The sequence below is a fragment of the Arachis ipaensis genome, chromosome B01 (genome assembly GCF_000816755.2).
Source record: "Arachis ipaensis cultivar K30076 chromosome B01, Araip1.1, whole genome shotgun sequence".
In the NCBI taxonomy this organism is placed as follows: domain Eukaryota; kingdom Viridiplantae; phylum Streptophyta; class Magnoliopsida; order Fabales; family Fabaceae; genus Arachis; species Arachis ipaensis.
Genome location: NC_029785.2, coordinates 90,935,370 through 90,949,642, shown reverse-complemented (window position 1 = coordinate 90,949,642; position 14,273 = coordinate 90,935,370).

The window sequence follows — 14,273 nt, the reverse complement described above, 5'->3', positions numbered from 1 at the left end:
CCATTTGCCTTCCATTCGATGCCTTGATGTTTTTTGTGAGTGATTTCAGATATATAAGGTAGGAATGGCTTGGAGAGAATGGAAGAGGAGCATGCAAAGTTGAGGAAGCATGAAGAAACAAATGAGAAGAGCACAGCGATGTGTGTGTACACACAGACCCACGTGCGTATGCACAACCATCAGAGCAGAGCCACGTGTGCGCGTGAGCCGCATAGTGCGTGTCACGCGTCCATTCAAGCATCACTTAGTGTGCGTGCGCACAACCTCCTGTACGTACGCACAAGAAGAGATTTTGGCAGAGTGTGCGTGTGCACACGTTTGTGCGTACGCATAAGTACCAGTGCGTGCCTTCATTAAAAATGCACGTGACTCACGATTTTGAGGCTCTTTTGGCCCATTTCTGATGGCTTGGAGGCTGAAATCAAAGGCTATATGAAGGAGCAACAACACATAACAAAGGGAGCTCAATTTTTAAATAGTTTTACATAGTAGCAGTAGGAGTAGTGTAGATTAGGAAATTCTCTCTTAGGGTTCTTAGTTAGGGTTTCTAGCATTTTACAATTCAAGTTTGATTTTGGATTATAGCAATTGCATTGTAAGTATTTCTTTAATTTCTCTTTTAATTAGATTACTTGTTCTACACTTTCATCTATTTTCATTTCTCTTGTCAATATATGCATAGTTTACAATTTTGGGTTTCTAGTTGTTGAATTTGATGTTGATGCTTATTAAATGTTTGTTGAGTTGCTTTAGTTGCTTGTTATCATTTGTGGTTCATAGCTTTTATTATTTTCCCAATTTTGCCATATTTTATGATTATGCATATTAGGTGTTTGATAAAATGCCAATTTTGATTATGGGGTAATTTCCACCCCTTGGCTTGGGGAAAAATGAGTATATGGATTACTAGAGCCATAATGGACAACATTTAGTGATAATTCTTGGGTTGTTAGTTGTTATTGTTTCCACTAACGCTAGATTTTTACTAAGGTAATTAGTAAGTTAGCTAGGATTTGTGGATTAATAACAATTATGCACACTTGACTTACTCTTCAATGTTAAGGGTTAACTTAGTGAGATTAATCCATCATAATTATCATAGTTGTGGTTATGGCAAGGAAGGGATTCCATAACTCATCCCAAGTCAAGGTTTCATTTATGTTTTGAACCACTTTTCCATCACTTTATAGCATTACTTGTCCATATTTCATACATAGTTCTTTTATTCCTTCATTACTTTATTAATTGTAATTTTGTCTCATTCTTTTATCTCTTTATTTGTTCATTTCAACCGTTGAAACCCCCTTGCTCTTCACAACCAAAATTGTGCACTCATCGGCATTAGTTCCTACGGAGAATGACTTGGGAGTCTAAATACTCTCGGTTATAATTGGTTTGAATTGTGATATCCTTTGGATTAAACATTTGATTATGAGAATTCATTGTTGGTTTGGACTATGCTACCAACGAATTGATTCTTGTTTCAGTTGATTCTAAACCGGCAATAATTCTCTACTATCACTTTCATATTACAATAAACTCTCAAACCTTTGAGGACCCTTTTAAGTGCTTGCTTTTAGAGCCCTTTCTATTAATTGTCACCTTGAAGTAGTAAGATTTGTTATTTCCTTTTGATTGCTCTTTTCTTTTCATTCTTCTTTTGTTTCATTGATTGACCACGACTCTAAGTATTTTGTCTCAAGACAAACCTTTAGGTTAAGCTTTCAATTAGCACTCCCAAACCAGTTGGTTTTAGGGTACTAGGTGTTGAAACACCCTTAAGAATCTACTTGCTTAAGTCTCCCTTCTTGACACATCTTCACCACAAGCATCTACTACGATATTGGCTCTTTGAACTATTTGTTTCTTTCTTTTATCCTAGTAGTTGATGCTCAGATCCTTGGGTCTTGCTTACTACTTATTGGTTCTATTGGTATATACGGGTCATCCTCAGCATCTACTTGTTTTGTCCTCTAGGTCTAGTTTTTTCATTTTGAATTACTCACTTCCAAACTTCAATTCATGATTTTATACTTGTTTCTCATCTTCTTATTTTGAATCCAGCTCACTTAGGTCTTAGTCTCTTATCCTTATTTTGCAACAACTCATCATTAACTCTTTGTGGGAACAAACTAATTTTATTGGTGTAGTGAAAACTTAACAAAAGACATTTTCTTCCTCAAAATAAAAATTGGGAATTTAAAGGACTCATAGCAGAATTCTAAAACAACTAGCTGACTAAAAGGAACACTAAGTAGTAAATTCAAAAAACAGATTTTCAACATGGGATTCAACATCCTTTTACTCATTATGGTGCAGCTTCAATGCATAGGCCCCTTCTTGTGCTGGGGTGTCCTTTTGCTTCCAACAGCCTAGCCTCTTGAATAGTATTCATTTTGTGTGTCCCTTAGACACCAAACTTAGGTTCTTTAAATCTAGTAACTGGCTCATGATGGTGGCCACACCAAACTTAAATTTTTGGCTTACTCTTAAAATTTAATCAAATTATTGTAAGTTCAAAAGTTAAGTGGGTTGGTGGCCACACCAAACTTAGTTCTTTAGCCAGCTTCTCAACCCAATTAACATGATCACGTAATGTAACATGCAAGGTTGCACTTCCAGCAACTAGAAAGACTTTTGAAGTTCAAATCAAAGAAACTATCAACTAAATACCTAACAACTTAACTGAAAAACAATCAACCAAAGTGACTAAACATAAGCTACTCTAGAAAGCTTGAAATTGAAAGGATATGAGTGTTGGGGTGCCTCCCAACTAGAGCTTCTTTAACGTCACTAGCTTAACGATTCTTCCTCTTTAGTTGAGGTTATAGTTCACCTTTTGCTCCTCTAGTGATTCTCCCAAGTAATGCTTAAGTCTGTGGCCATTGACAGTGAAAGTCCTCTGAGTTTTGTCATCCATGAGCTCCACAAGACCATATTGAGAGGCCTTGATGATTGTGAAGGGTCCAGACCATCTTGATTTCAGCTTTCCTGGGAAAAACTTGAGCCTTGAGTTGTATAACAGCACCTTTTGACCTTCTACAAACTCTCTTCTTACCAGCTTTTGATCATGCCATTTCTTTGTTTTCTCCTTGTAAATCTTAGCATTTTCATAAAATTGAGTTCTGAATTCTTCTAACCCATTGAGCTGCATCAACCTTCTTTCTCCAGCAACTTGATTATCAAAGTTCAATAGCTTTAGAGCCCAAAATGCTCTATGTTCAAGCTCCACTGGTAGATGACAAGCTTTTCCAAACACCAATTGGTATTGATACATGCCAATAGGTGTCTTAAAAGCCGTTCTATAAGCCCACAATGCATCATTTAGCTCCTTAGACCAATCTTTTCTTGAGCTCCCAATAGTCTTCTCAAGGATTCTCTTGAGCTCTCTATTTGAAATTTCAGCTTGACCATTGGTTTGTGGATGGTAGGGGGTGGCTACCTTGTGCTTAACACCATATTTGAGGAGGAGTGTCTCTAGTTGCTTGTTGCAAAAGTGAGTTCCCCCATCACTCATAAGAGCTCTTGGAACCCCAAACCAGCTAAATATGTTCTTCCCCAAGAAATTGATCACCACTTTGTTGTCATTTGTTGATACAGCTACGGCCTCCACCCATTTGGATACATAGTCCTCAGCCACCAATATGTAATTGTTAGAGTATGAGGGTTGGAAAGGTCCCATGAAATCAATCCCTCAAACATCAAACAACTCCAACTCCATGATGAATCTCTGTGGCATTTTATTTTTCTTGGGTAAGTTGCCAGCTTTTTGACACTCATTGCACTTTGTCACAAACTCTTTTGCATCTTTGAATATTGTAGAACAAAAGAATCCACACTGCAATACCTTGTGTGCAGTTCTTTCTCTACTAAAATGTCCTCCATAGATAGATCCATGGCAATGCCAAAGGACCTCTTGTCCTTTCTCATGAGAGATGCATCTTCTTAAAACCCCATCAGTACACCTTTTGAAGAGGTAAGGCTCATCCCAAATGTAATGCTTGGCATCATTGATGAGCTTCCTTTTCAAGTGCTTATTGATGTTGGAAGGTAGCGCTCCAATGGCCTTGACGTTGGCTATGTCTGCGAACCATGAAGCCTCTTGGACATCATCATTTGCTCATCCGGAAGCTTTCATTTATCCCAGGGTTGTGTGCTTCAGCCCCTTCATGTGGGATCCTTGATAGGTGGTCAGCCACCTTGTTCTCTGCTCCACTTCTATCCTTGATTTAAATGTTGAGCTCTTGGAGTAATAGGATCCATCTTATCAGTCTAGGCTTGGATTTTTGCTTAGTTAACAAGTTTTTAAGAGCTGCATGGTGAGTAAACACAATGGCTTTAGAACCAATGAGGTAAGATATGAATTTATCAAATGCAAAAACTATAGCAAGGAGTTCTTTTTCCATGGTGGTGTAGTTCCTTTGGGCTTCATTAAGAACCTTGCTAGCATAATAGATGACATACACTAGCTTGTCTCTCCTTTGTCCTAGGACAACACCAATAGCAAAGTCTGATGCATCACACATCAATTCAAAAGGTAAATCCCAGCTAGGTGGTGCTATAATTGGTGTAGAGAAGAGCTTTCTTTTAAGCTCATCAAAAGCTTGCATACACTCTCTATCAAAGATGAATGGGTATTAAAGACAAGCAAGTTACTTAAAGGTTTGGTAATTTTTGAAAAGTCTCTAATGAACCTTCTATAGAATCCAGCATGTCCTAAGAAACTTCTAATTGCTTTGACATTACAAGGTGGGGGTAATTTTTCAATAACTTCCACCTTGGCTCTATCTACCTCTATGCCTTTCTTAGAGATTTTGTGGCCAAAGACTACCCCTTCAGTAACCATAAAATGGCACTTTTCCCAATTAAAAACTAGGTTAGTCTCTTGGCATCTCTTGAGCACCAAGGCAAGATGGTGTAAGCAATTAGGAAAGGAGTCACCAAACACTGAAAAATCATCCATGAATACCTCAATAAACCTCTCAATCATATTAGAAAAAATGGACAGCATGCACCTTTGGAATGTGGCAGGTGCATTGCACAAACCAAAGGGCATGCATTTATATGCAAAAACACCATAAGTTTAAGTGAAAGAAGTCTTCTTTTGGTCTTTAGGATCCACTACAATCTTGTTGTAGCCTGAGTATCCATCCAAAAAACATTAGTACTCATGTCCAGCAAGCTTCTCCAACATTTGATCCATGAATGATAGAGGAAAATGGTCCTTCCTTGTGGCTTCATTGAGCTTTATGTAGTCTATACACATGCACCATCCAGTCACTGTTCTTGTTGGTATCAACTTATTTCTTTCATTTGGCACCACTGGAATTCCTCCTTTCCTGGGGACTACTTGAACAGGGCTCACCCAAGGGCTGTCTGAGATTGGGTAAATCACCGCTGCTTGCCACAACTTCAGCATTTCTTTTTGCACCACTTCTTTCATTGTTGGATTCAATCTTCGTTGTGGCTGTCTTGAGGGCTTGGCATCCTCCTCAAGAAGGATTTTATGCATGCACATTGAAGGGCTATTCCCCTTTAAATCTGAAAGTGTCCACCCTATGGCATCCTTGTGTTGTTTCAACACCTCAATGAGCTCCTCTTCTTGTTCCTTGCTCAAGGCTGAATTGATAATTACTGGGAAAGTGTCATTGCTTCCCAAGTAAGAATACTTCAAGCTTGGGAGCAGGGTCTTTAACTCCAGCTTTGTTGCTTCCACTTCCTCTTTGTTTTCCTTGTCTGGCATGATTGAGCCTTCCATGATTTATTGTGGTAGCTCACCACATGATGTCTGTTACTCTTGTTCCATTGCATCTTCAAGTTTGTCTTCTTCTAGGACTCCTTGAACCAGCTTTTCCATTGTGTCTACCATCATGCATTCACCAAGGGACTCCTTTGGGTAGCTCATTGCAGTGAAAACATTGAACACCATCTTTTTTTCATGCAGCCTTAATACTAACTCTCCCTTTTGCACATTAATTATAGCTCCAGCTTTTGCCAAGAATGGTCTCCCTAGTATGATTGATGCATTAGCCTCTTCTTCTATATTAAGCATCACAAAATCAGCTCAGAAGACGAACTCTCCCATTTTAACCAACAAGTCTTCCACTAGCCTATGGGGAAACTTGAATGTCCTATCAGCTAGTTGAAGTGCCATTCTTGTTGGTTTGACCTCTTCAATTCTCATTCTCTTCATCATGGCTACGGACATAAGGTTGATACTAGTTCCCAGATCACACAATGCTTTTTCAATTCTAATATCCCTTATGATGCAGGGGATTTGGAAGCTCCCAAGATCCTTCATCTTTTGAGTAAGCTTCTTTTGTATGATGGCACTACATTCCTCCGTTAGCACCACTGTTTCCTTTTCTCCCCAGTTCTTTTCTTAGTCATAAGCTCCTTTAGGAACTTGGCTTCGAGGGGCATTTGCTCTAATGCCTCAGCAAAAGGTATGTTAATTTGGAGCCTCTTAAAGATATCCAAGAACCTAGAAAATTGGATGTCCTTCCCATCTTTTCTCAGCCTTTGTCGGTAGGGTACTTTTGGTACATAAGGCTTGAAGACTTGCTTTGGTGGAGCTGGATTAGGTGTCTCTTCTTCCTTCTTAGTTTCTGAGTCATTTGCAACCTCTTCTTCTTACAAGTTGTGACTTGAGGATGCTTCCCACTTCTTAGTGTGATGGCCTTGCATTCTCCTCTTGGGTTGGTCATAGTGTCACTGGGGAATGTATTTGTGGACATTGGTATCTGCTTGGATAAGTGTCCCAATTATGTTTCCAGTTTTGTGATTGCTGCCCCTTGGTTCTTTATATTAGACCTGGCCTCCTCTTGGTATGCATCTATCTTTTTTCAGCTTGAAATTGTCTCTCTGTAATAGTGACAATACTCCCTGCCAATTATGACATCACGGCCTCTAATTTTGCAAAATTGTCGTTGTCATCACATGGTTGTGGGGTTGGGGATGATACATTTTGAGACTGGTTACTGTGTGGTTGTTGGTTGGAGTGGTAGGGTGCATTATATGAATTGTGGTAAGGTCTATTATTGCTTGATTGATGGTTGAGGTTGTGGTTGTTGTACTGGTTAGAATGGTATGGTTTGTGGTCTTGGGTATGGTTTTGTTGGTTTCTCTACCTAAAATTTGGGTGGTTCTTTCAACCTGAGTTGTAGGTTTTAGCATTAAGGTCATATGGTTGTCTGGATGAATTATTCACATATTTGGCTTGCTCCCATTCACATTCAACTTTTGGGTTATCTTCTTCTTGCATAGGTGCTTGAGCATGGATAGCTGAGACTTGATTCTTCTCTATTTGCTTAGTGAGAGCTGCTAGTTGAGTTGTGATCACCTTATTTTGAGCCAATAGAGTATCCATAGAATTGAGCTCCATTACTCCCCGTCTTGGGTTTTTATCGGAGGCATAGAAGTACTCATTATTGGCCATAGTTTCTATGATGTCTATGGCCTCTTCAATTGTCTTCTTCTTGTTGAGAGAGCCTCCTGAAGAATGATCTAAAGCCTTCTTTGATTTTTGGAACAATCCTTCGTAGAAGATATGCAGCTGCTAGGGGTGGAAACAGGCCAGGCCAGGCCAGGCTTTGCTCTTAACAGGCCTGGCCTGTCATGTAGTTGATTGGCCTGAGCCTGGCCTGCAGCCTGCTATAGGCTTTTTTCAAAGTACTAAGCATGGCCTATTATTCAGCCTGGCCTGACCTGAAGCTTGTTAAAGTGCCTGCTAATTTTTTTAACAAAAATAAAAATATTATTTAAAAAATATTTTTTAATAAACATATTTATATGTAAAATGTCATATTTAATATTTATAAAAAATTTTAAACTTTAAAGTATTTAAAATATACAAAACTATTTATAATTAAATATAATAAATTTAAAATATTTTATAATTTTGTTAATAATAAAAAAATTATTTATATATGTAATTATATTTTAACAGGCCCAGGCAGGCTTGACATGCCAATAAGGCTAATTAGTGAGCCTGGGCCTGACCTATTAACATAATAAGACATTTATAACAGCCTGAGCCTGTGCCTATTTTATAACAGGCCAGGTCAGGCCAGGCCAAACACTGGCCAGGCTGCAGGCCCCTGGTAGGCCGCCTGGCCTTTTTCCACCCCTAGGAGCTGCACCCATTCATTGAACATGTCTGGAGGACACCTTCTTATCAACTCCTTGTATCTTTCCCATGCCTCATAGAGAGTTTCCTCATCTTGTTGTCTAAATGTTTGCACATCGGCCCTCAACCTGTTAACTCTTTGGGGAGGGTAAAATCTCACCAGGAACTTATTCACCACCTCTGCCCAAGTCGTCAAACTCTCCTTTGGGAAGGATTCTAACCACTTTGATGATTTATCCCTGAGAGAAAAGGGGAATAAAACCAGGTTGTAGGTGTTCGGGTGAATACTATTAGCCTTCACAGTGTCACAAATTCTCAAGAATGTGGTTAGATGTTGGTTTGGATCTTCTTGAGCATTTCTCCCAAATGAACAGATGTTCTGAACAAGAGTGATTAGCTGTGGCTTGAGCCCAAAATTGTTGGCATGTATGTTAGGTCTCAAGATGCTGCTCCCATAATTCCCAGGATTGGGATTGATGTAAGAGCCTAGCACTCTCCTTTCTTGTGTAGGAGCATGGTTGCCCACTACTTCATCTGGATGTTTGTGTGCTTTACCCTCCATATTTTGAGTTTGATTCTCCTCTTCTTCTTCTTCACCAACTATCTTTTTGCCTCTTGCTAGTGCCTCTCTTTTCAATCTCAAAAATGTCCTCCCAGGTTTAGAATCGTAGGAGATTACAACTCCTCTCCTCCCTGTTATACACAACATAGAACACAATCTAAAACAAGGATGAACACCCTCTTGGGAAAAGGGTGGGTGAGTCAAGTTAGTTGATGCAGAGCATCAAACAGTTAATGTGCTTCTTGTTAGAATGGATATATAAATAATGAACAATTGGAATTTTAGTTGCAAAGAAAATAAAGAAAATAAGGACTAGACTTAAAGTAATTAACAAGAAAAATATAAAATACTTAATCTAAGTACCCATCAACTTAATCATTGTCAATTCAAAATCAATCCCCGGCAACGGCGCCATAAACTTGATGACCGAAATTCACTATATTAATATAATGAATACGTCTTTGGCAAGTATACCAACTGTCGTCAAGTAATAACTCAATATGAGTGAGGTCGAATCCCACAGAGATTGATTGATTGAACAATTTTAGTTACTGGGTGATTTAGTCAAGCTAGTCAAGAATAATTGTGACTGCAGAATTCTAAACAGCAAAATAGTAAATGACTTAAAATAAAAGAAAGCAATAACGTGCCAAAATGTAAATGACAAGAATGTAAAGTGCTGAAAATATAAATGACTAAATTGTAAATGGGAAATGGGATGATAGCAAAAATTAAAGAAAGCTATAAAGAATAGGGAAGATGATAGGGATTATGTTGGGGTTTAATACATTCAAAGTAGTAAAATCCTAATGGAAGGGAGACAAGAAAAGAATGGGATTGAAAGAGGAATTTAATGGCATAAAGAGACACCAAAAACATAAAAGATAGATAAAGGTTTTCCTACTAAACCTCTAAGATGCCTGTTCTTAGCAACCTAGGTCACCGAAAAGGATTCCCTACTAGACCTTCAAAGAACTTGTCCTTGATAACCTAGATCAGAGGGATGAAAATTGAATCACTCAATCTTCTCCATGCAACAAGCAAAGAAAATCACTCACCTCACTTCTCACACAATAAAACGTGCTTAAAAAGCAACTAAGAAAATTTTTATTTATCAAAAGTTATCTAAATTGTCTCACCAGAAGGTGTTTAAATAGGCACCTAACAAACTAACTAAAAGATAAGATAAGATAACTTAATTTAAATCAGATTTGATCTTATTGGATTAGATCAGATTTGATTTAAAATTTAAAATCCTAAAAATACTACTAAGCAAATTATAACTAAATCAAATCTTCTAACAAACTCTAACAAAGAAAAAATTAAAATAAAAGCCTAATAAATTCGAAATAAATAATAAATTATGCCTCCCACTGAATTTGAAAAGCAATATTGGGCTTCTTGCTGTCCTGATTTAGCCTATTGGGCTTTATGAGTTGTCGCCCTTTCAGCACCACTGTTTTTGAGACGGACCATTGGTCTTTTTGATGTTCAAGACTGGCATGGTACAATTCTTCTAGTATTCAGATCCTTGAATATGACAAGATTACTATTCCGTCACTTAGCTCTAATATCACGAAAATACCCTCCTAACCACGTATCATTCTCTCCCTATTCAAAAAGATTCATCCTTGAATCTTGCATAAGATGCTCTTCGTCCCTCCAAGGAATCCAAACCCAATCTCCAGGTTTAAATACCATGGTTTGATAACTTTTCTCTACCCACTGAATTGTGGCTATGTCCTTCATGTGTGCTAGTTCAATCTTTTCAACCATACGTTCACCATCTTGTTCAAAGTGTGCAATTTGTCTTCTTTTCTTTTCATCCATATTAATGCTTCCATAATTGATCAATGAATCTACAAATCCTGGAAAAGTTTATATAAAAACACTAGGAATTTCATGGTTAGATGTATGAGAAACTAAAGATTCCGTGGAATTCAATGATACTAATGCACTCTTGTCTAAGCGAGAACTTTCTAGATCTCTCTCACAAGTGTGTTTATTGCTTTCAGTTTCTTTGTCACTCATTGACTCCTCTCTTTTGCTATTCTCATCTTTTCTCTCAAAACTCTCGCTTTCAAACAAACATGGATTCTTTTCACTCAAACACTCACTCTCTTTTTCAATTTCTATTCTCTCATATTTTTCAAATTGCTCATATCCCAAGGACTGAGTTGAGAAATTTTGCACGTTTGTATCTTTTAGGAATACATCACCATCTACAGCATACTCAACAGATTTTTCCATCTCTGGCTTTGAAGGAGAATGAAAGATAGCTGTATAAGAAATTCTCTTGTTATGGCGATCTCTCATTTGTTGCACCTGCTCCCAGCCAATGGCCAATTGGACCAAATCCTCCATGGTTGTGTAACGGTAACGTTGGACTGTATCTGCAAGTTCTTCACGTAATCCAAACAAAAATCGTTCCATAAGAACCTCAGGACTACTTTTAATATTAGCTTTGCCAATTAAATATAAAAATTCCGTGTGGTACTCCATTACTGATTGTGAACCTTGTTGCAACTTACAAAATCCTCCAAAAAATTCATTGTGGTATGATGATGGCACAACTCGATTCCTCATGTGGTATGATGATGGAACAAACTGCCTCCTCATGATTTTCTTCATCTTCTCCCAGCTGTAAATTAGGCTCTTTCTGTACCTTCTTCTAGATCTTCCTAATTCCGTCCACCATATACGTGCAGCATCAGTAAAATTGGCTTGTACCAGTTGAACCTTCTTTTCCTCTGAAAGGATGCAATTTGCAAAAATTGATTCTACCTTCCTTTCCCATCTGAAATACGCTTCAGGATCATTCCTCCCTTTGAATGCAGGGATTTGTAACTGAGAACCCTTTTTCGCATATAAGCTTCCTTCATCATCACTATCGTAATACGCAAACATTTTTTTTTGCGACTCTTTTTTTTTTTGGGGGAACTCTAAGGTGAATTAAAGAAAAAAAACAAAGAGATTAAACAAGACCCATGGAACGTGTAGATAAATAAGAATTTACCTACGACCTGTAACTGATACCAGATGATAAGAAAATATTAAAAAAGATAGATAAAGGTTTTTCTACTAGACCTCTAAGATACCTGTTCTTAGCAACCTAGGTCACCGGAAAGGATTCCCTACTAGACCTTCAAAGAACTTGTCCTTGATAACCTAGATCAGAGGGATGAAAATTGAATCACTCAATCTTCTCCATGCAACAAGCGAAGCAAATCACTCACCTCACTTCCCACACAGTAAAACGTGCTTAAAAAGCAACTAAGAAAATTTTTATTTATCAAAAGTTATCTAAATTGTCTCACCATAAGGTGTTTAAATAGGCACTTAACAAACTAACTAAAAGATAAGATAACATAACTTAATTTTAATCAGATTTAATCTTATTGGATTAGATCAAATTTGATTTAAATTTTAAAATCCTAAAGATATGATAACTAATTTAAATCAGATTTGATCTTATTGGATTAGATCAGATTTGATTTAAAATTTAAAATCCTAAAAATACTACTAAGCAAATTATAACTAAATCAAATCTTCTAACAAACTCTAACAGAAAAATAAATTAAAATAAAAGCCTAATAAATTCGAAATAAATAATAAATTATGCCTCCCACTGAATTTGAAAAGCAATATTGGGCTTCTTGCTGTCCTGATTTAGCCTATTGGGCTTTATGAGTTATCGCCCTTTCAGCACCACTATTTTTGAGACAGGCTCTTGGTCTTTTTTATGTCCAAGACTGGCATGGTATAATTCTTCTAGTATTCAGATCCTTGAATATGACAAGATTACCATTCCGTCTCTTAGCTCTAAGATAACGAAAATGCCCTCCTGACCACGTATCAGAAGATTCATTGGAGTTGGGAGATATTACTCTCTTTGGATTAAATTCAGATCATCTCATCTTCAATCATGCAACTCATTGAGCTCTTGGAAATCATGATTGATTGAACCCCAATTCCTTGGCAATTCAGTCTCTCGAATATTGATAATCAGCCAATTCTTTGGTCTAATTGCTCATGAAGAGAGATAAGCTAGGTCCCTAATTTTACCACACATCCTCATAGATCCAAATATTTGGGTAGATTTCATGTCACCATATCTAATCCAAAATCCAGATCTACTCAATGTGAGAAGGGATTTCAAGCATGATTTCATGTTTCCTTTTTCAAGGCTCCCATGAAACCCAATTTGTATTTAACCTCTTTTCCAAGATGATTGAACACTAAGCATAAAGAATGAAATTCGTTCTAGCGAATCAAAGAGGAGATGAAGAGAAGAAGAAATTCACTATTAATTAATCCATCAAGTACAATAGAGCTCCCTCCCCCAATGAGAGGGGAGTTAGCTACTCATAGCTTTCAGTACAAACAAAATTTTTCCTAAATGAATATCAAACAAAGTACAAAATAAAGAAAGGTAAAAGCTCCAAAAGTCTGAAAACTAAAACTAAAAAATCTTCTAGATTCAAAGTACCACCTATTTATATAAATTTCCTGACTCCTCAGGTGTACTTTCAAGTTTCTCAAATTGGGCTTTACAGACTTCAAGTTGGTACACTCACAGGCTTGCATAGTGTTCTTGCAGAGGGCGTAGCGCTCGTACACTCACGCGTGCGCGTCATCTTCAGCGCTCTTTGAAAAGAGCATAGTGCTCGTGCCAAAGGGCACTCTTTCATGCGTACGCGTCGTCTATGCGTGCGCGTGGTCTTTCGAAAATATCATCATCCCGCGTACGCTTTGTCCATGCATACGGGACCTTGCAAAATTAGCACTTCATACGTACGCGTCACTCACGCGTGCGCGTGACCCTTCAAAAATGTCACTTTCACGTGTGCATGTTGATAAAGAGAATTGTTGCATGGTTTGGAATCAATCAAAGACAAGCATCACTTCGTTGGTAGCATAGTCCAAACCAACAACGAATTCTCTTAATCAAATAATTCAATTCAAAACAAAATATAAACCGAGAGTAATTAAACCTCGGGTCGTCTTCCCTAGGAATGCAAATGAAATGTTATTTCTTTCGGTTGTGAAGAGAACTAAAGGGGGTTTTCAAGCAAGATATGAAAGATTAAGAGAACTAAGCAATAAAGGAACTAAGCAATAATCAAAATTGGAAGGTAATGTAAGCAACAAGGAAAATGAGATCAAAACTAGTAAAAATGCAATAAAAGAACCTTGACTTGGGAATGAGGATCCAAGGAATCCTATCATGGCCTTAACCACAACTATGGTAATTATCATGAGTCAATCTCGCCTAGTCAACCCCAACCATCGAGGAGTAAGTCAAGCAAGCTTAATTGACCTTAATCCATAAGTCCTAACCAACTTACCAAACTAGTTGATAAAAGGCTAGCGTCAATGGAAACAAGAGCCAACTAACTACCCAAGAATTACCACTAAATGTCGGACATTATGACTCTAGTATCCTAGGAACTCAAACCACAACCCAAGGTGGGAAAATCAACTCAAAATCTAGAGTTGGTATTTTCACAAACACCTTGTGTGCATAAAAGTAAAACATGGAAGATTGCAAAGTAAAATGTAAAACTATAACCAACTATCAAC